Source organism: Arachis ipaensis, chromosome B5 (genome assembly GCF_059453495.1).
Source record: "Arachis ipaensis isolate K30076 ecotype BB chromosome B5, ASM5945349v1, whole genome shotgun sequence".
Lineage (NCBI taxonomy): Eukaryota > Viridiplantae > Streptophyta > Magnoliopsida > Fabales > Fabaceae > Arachis > Arachis ipaensis.
This window is the reverse complement of record NC_142440.1, coordinates 25,813,995-25,819,440: the sequence shown is the minus strand read 5'-3', so window position 1 is coordinate 25,819,440 and position 5,446 is coordinate 25,813,995. Positions and strand designations below refer to the sequence as shown.

The 5,446-nt window shown below is 41.5% G+C and overlaps 1 non-coding gene across 1 annotated transcript; it reads right to left on the bottom strand.

Annotated features, from left to right (window-relative positions):
* Positions 1 to 461: 461 nt before the first annotated feature.
* On the bottom strand, positions 462 to 569 carry LOC148563651 (small nucleolar RNA R71). Its single transcript, XR_015884145.1, has one exon. It is a non-coding gene; the product is annotated as a small nucleolar RNA R71 (small nucleolar RNA).
* Between the last annotated feature and the right edge of the window lie 4,877 nt (positions 570 to 5,446).

The window sequence follows — 5,446 nt, the reverse complement described above, 5'->3', positions numbered from 1 at the left end:
TAAGAGAAGCTAAAATACAACAATCCAGAGATAACCTTTCAGAAATTTTCGAACAGGAGAAGGAGATGGCAGCCGAAAATAATAATAATGTAAGGAAGATGCTTGGTGACTTTACTGCACCTAATTCCAATCTACATGGAAGAAGCATCTCCATTCCTGCCATTGGAGCAAACAACTTTGAGCTGAAACCTCAATTAGTTTCTCTGATGCAGCAGAACTGCAAGTTTCATGGACTTCCATCTGAAGATCCTTTTCAGTTCTTAACTGAATTCTTGCAGATATGTGATACTGTTAAGACTAATGGAGTAGATCCTGAAGTCTACAGGCTCATGCTTTTCCCTTTTGCTGTAAGAGACAGAGCTAGATTATGGTTGGATTCTCAACCCAAAGACAGCCTGAACTCTTGGGATAAGCTGGTCACGACTTTCTTAGCCAAGTACTTTCCTCCTCAAAAGCTGAGCAAGCTTAGAGCTGATGTTCAAACCTTCAGACAGAAAGAAGGTGAATCCCTCTATGAAGCTTGGGAAAGATACAAACAGTTGACCAAAAAGTGTCCTTCTGACATGCTTTCAGAATGGACCATCCTGGATATATTCTATGATGGTTTATCTGAGCTATCAAAGATGTCACTGGACACTTCTGCAGGTGGATCCATTCACCTAAAGAAAATGCCTGCAGAAGCTCAAGAACTCATTGACATGGTTGCTAATAACCAGTTCATGTACACTTCTGAAAGGAATCCTGTGAGTAATGGGACGCCTATGAAGAAGGGAGTTCTTGAAGTTGATACTCTGAATGCCATATTAGCTCAGAACAAAATATTGACTCAGTAAGTCAATATGATTTCTCAGAGTCTGAATGGAATGCAAGCTGCATCCAACAGTACTCAAGAGGCTTCTTATGAAGAAGAAGCTTATGATCCTGAGAACCCTGCAATAGCAGAGGTGAATTACTTAGGTGAACCTTATGGAAACACCTATAACTCATCATGGAGAAATCATCCAAATTTCTCATGGAAGGATCAAAAGCCTCAACAAGGCTTTAATAATGGTGGAAGAAACAGGTTTAACAATAATAAACCTTTTCCATCATCCACTCAGCAACAGACAGAGAACTCTGAACAAAATGCTTCTAATTTAGCAAATCTAGTCTCTGATCTATCTAAGGCCACTGTAAGTTTCATGAATGAAACAAGATCTTCCATTAGAAATTTGGAAGCACAAGTGGGCTAACTGAGTAAAAGGATCACTGAAATCCCTCCTAGTACTCTCCCAAGCAATACAAAAGAGAACCCAAAAGGAGAGTGCAAGGCCATTGACATAAGCACCATGGCCGAACCTACAAGGGGAGTGGAGGACGTGAATCCCAAGGAGGAAGACCTCCTGGGACGTCCAGTGATCAATAAGGAGCTTCCCTCAGAGGAACCAAAGGAATCTGAGACTCATCTAGAGACCATAGAGATTCCATTGAACCTCCTTATGCCCTTCATGAGCTCTGATGAGTATTCCTCTTCTGAAGAGAATGAGGATGTTACTGAAGAGCAAACTGCCAAGTTTCTTGGTGCAATCATGAAGCTGAATGCCAAATTATTTGGCATTGATACTTGGGAAGTTGAACCTCCCTTGTTCATCAATGAACTAAGTGATCTGGATCAACTGACATTGCCTCAGAAGAGACAGGATCCTGGAAAGTTCATAATACCTTGTACTATAGGCACCATGATCTTTAAGGCTCTGTGTGACCTTGGTTCAGGGATAAACCTCATGCCCCTCTCTGTAATAGAAAAACTGGGAATCTATGGGGTGCAAGCTGCTAAAATCTCATTAGAGATGGCAGACAGTTCAAGAAAATAGGCTTATGGACAAGTAGAGGACGTGTTAGTAAAGGTTGAAGACCTTTACATCCCTGCTGATTTCATAGTCCTGGATACTGGGAAGGAAGAGGATGAATCCATCATCCTAGGAAGACCTTTCCTAGCCACAGCAAGAGCTGTGATTGATGTGGACAGAGGAGAATTGATCCTTCAATTGAATGAGGATAACCTTGTGTTTACAACTCAAGGATCTCTCTCTGCATCCATGGAGAGGAAGTAGAAAAAGCTTCTCTCAAAGCAGAGTCAAACAAAGCCCCCATAGTCAAACTCTAAGTTTGGTGTTGGGAGGCCACAACCAAACTCTAAGTTTGGTGTTGAACTCCCATATCCAAACTCTAAGTTTGGTGTTGGAGAGTCTCAACAATGCTCTGAACATCCGTGAGGCTCCATGAGAGCCCACTGTCAAGCTATTGACATTAAAGAAGCGCTTGTTGGGAGGCAACCCAATTTTTATTTATCTAACTATATTTTTCTTAGTTATATGTCTTTATAGGTTCATGATCATGTGGAGTCACAAAATAAATATAAAAATTGAAAACAGAATCAAAAACAGCAGAAGAAAAATCACACCCTGGAGGAGCATCTGCCTGGCGTTCAACGCCAGAACAGAGCATGGTTCTGGCGCTGAACGCCCAAAATGGGCAGCACTCTGGCGCTGAACGCCCAGAACAAGCATGGTTCTGGCGTTCAACGCCAGAAATGGCACACAAATGGGCGTTGAACGCCCAAAATGGCCACCAACCTGGCGCTGAACGCCCAGAGTTGTGTGCAAAGGCTTTTTTACATGCCTAATGGGTGCAGGGATGTAAATCCTTGAACACCTCAGGATCTGTGGACCCCACAGGATCCACTCAGAATCTGTGGACCCCACAGGATCCCCACCTACCTCCACTTACTTCTTACCACTCTCTTTCACACAACCCCATAAACACTCTTCCCCAAAAACCCTTCACCAATCACCTCAATCTCTCTTCCCCATCACCTCTTCACCACTCACATCCATCCACTCTTCCCCATAAACCTACCTCATAAACTCCACCTACCTTCAAAATTCAAAACCAATTTCCCACCCAAACCCACCCATATGGCCGAAACCTTCCCCCCTCCCTTCCCTATATAAAGACCTCCATTCTTCATCAAATTCACACAACACATCCCTCTACACTCCTCTTGGCCGAAACCACATCTCCCTCTCCCTCTCCATATTTCTTCTTCTTCTTCTTCTTCTTTTCTTTTGTTTATTGCTCGAGGGCGAGCAATATTCTAAGTTTGGTGTGGTAAAAGCATAAGCTTTTTATTTTTCCATTACCATTGATGGCACCTAAGACCGGAGAATCCTCTAGAAAGGGGAAGGGGAAGATAAAAGCTTCCACCTCCGAGTCATGGGAGATGGAAAGGTTCATCTCCAAAGCCCATCAAGACCACTTCTATGATGTTGTGACCAAGAAGAAGGTGATCCCCGAGGTCCCTTTCAAACTCAAAAGAAATGAGTATCCGGAGATCCGACATGAAATTCAAAGAAGAGGTTGGGAAGTTCTAACAAATCCCATCTAACAAGTCGGCATCCTAATGGTTCAAGAGTTCTATGCCAATGCATGGATCACCAAGAACCATGATCAAAGTAAGAACCCGGATCCAAAGAACTATGTTACAATGGTTCGGGGGAAATACTTAGATTTTAGTCCGGAAAATGTGAGGTTGGCGTTCAACTTGCCAAACATGGAAGAGAACGCACGCCCCTACACAAGGAAAGTCAACTTTGATCAAAGGTTGGACCAAGTCCTCATGGACATATGTGAAGAAGGAGCTCAATGGAAGGTTGACTCCAAAGGCAAGCCGGTTCAACTAAGAAGATTGGACCTCAAGCCTGTAGCTAGAGGATGGTTAGAGTTCATTCAATGCTCAATCATTCCCACTAGCAACCGGTTTGAAGTTACTATAGACCGAGCCATCATGATCCATAGCATCATGATTGGAGAAGATGTGGAAGTTCATGAGATTATACCTCAAGAACTCTACAAGGTGGCTGACAAGTCCTCCACTATGGCAAGGTTAGCCTTTCCTCACCTCATTTGCCACCTATGCAATTCGGCTGGGATTGACATAAAGGGAGATATCCTCATTAAAGAGGACAAGGCCATCACTAAGAAGAAGATGGAGCAAGCAAGAGAGCCCAGTCATGGAGCTCAAGAGGCGCAAGAAGCTCATTTCCATGAGATCCCTGAGATGCCTCAAATGCACTTTCCTCCACAAAATTATTGGGAGCAAATCAACACCTCCCTAGGAGAATTGAGTTCCAATATGGGACAACTAAGGGTGGAACATCAAGAGCACTCCATCATGCTTTATGAAATAAGAGAAGATCAAAAAGCAATGAGGGAGGAGCAACAAAGACAAGGAAGAGACATAGAAGAGCTCAAGGACATCATTGGTTCTTCAAGAAGGAAACGCCACCATCACTAAGGTGGATTCATTCTTTGTTCTTATTTCTTCTGTTTTTCGTTTTCTATGTTATGTGCTTATCTATGTTTGTGTCTTCATTACATGATCATTAGTAGTTAGTAACTATGTCTTAAAGTTATGAATGTCCTATGAATCCATCACCTATCTTAAATGAAAAATGTTTTAATTCAAAAGAACAAGAAGTACATGAGTTTCGAATTTATCCTTGAACTTAGTTTAATTATATTGATGTGGTGACAATGCTTCTTGTTTTCTGAATGTATGCTTGAACAGTGCATATGTCTTTTGAAGTTGTTGTTTAAGAATGTTAAATATGTTGGCTCTTGAAAGAATGATGACAAGGAGACATGTTATTTGATAATCTGAAAAATCATAAAAATGATTCTTGAAGCAAGAAAAAGCAGCAAAGAACAAAGCTTGCAGAAAAAAAATAAAAAAATAAAAATAGGCGAAAAAAATAGAAAAAAAAAGAAAAAAGAAAAAGCAAGCAAAAAAAGCCAAAAGCTCTTAAAACCAAGAGGCAAGAGCAAAAAGCCAATAACCCTTAAAACCAAAAGGCAAGGACAAATAAAAAGGATCCCAAGGCTTTGAGCATCAGTGGATAGGAGGGCCTAAAGGAATAAAATCCTGGCCTAAGCGGCTAAACCAAGCTGTCCCTAACCATGTGCTTGTGGCGTGTAGGTGTCAAGTGAAAACTTGAGACTGAGCGGTTAAAGTCAAGGTCCAAAGCAAAAAAAGAGTGTGCTTAAGAACCCTGGACACCTCTAATTGGGGACTTTAGCAAAGCTGAGTCACAATCTGAAAAGGTTCACCTAATTATGTGTCTGTGGCATTTATGTATCCGGTGGTAATACTGGAAAACAAAGTGCTTAGGGCCACGGCCAAGACTCATAAAGAAGCTGTGTTCAAGAATCATCATACTGAACTAGGAGAGTCAATAACACTATTCGAAATCTGAAGTTCCTATAGATGCCAATCATTCTAAACTTCAATGGATAGAGTGAGATGCCAAAACTATTCAAGAGGCAAAAAGCTATAAGTCCCGCTCATTTGATTGAAGCTATGTTTCATTGATAGTTTGGAATTTATAGTATATTCTCTTCTTTTTAT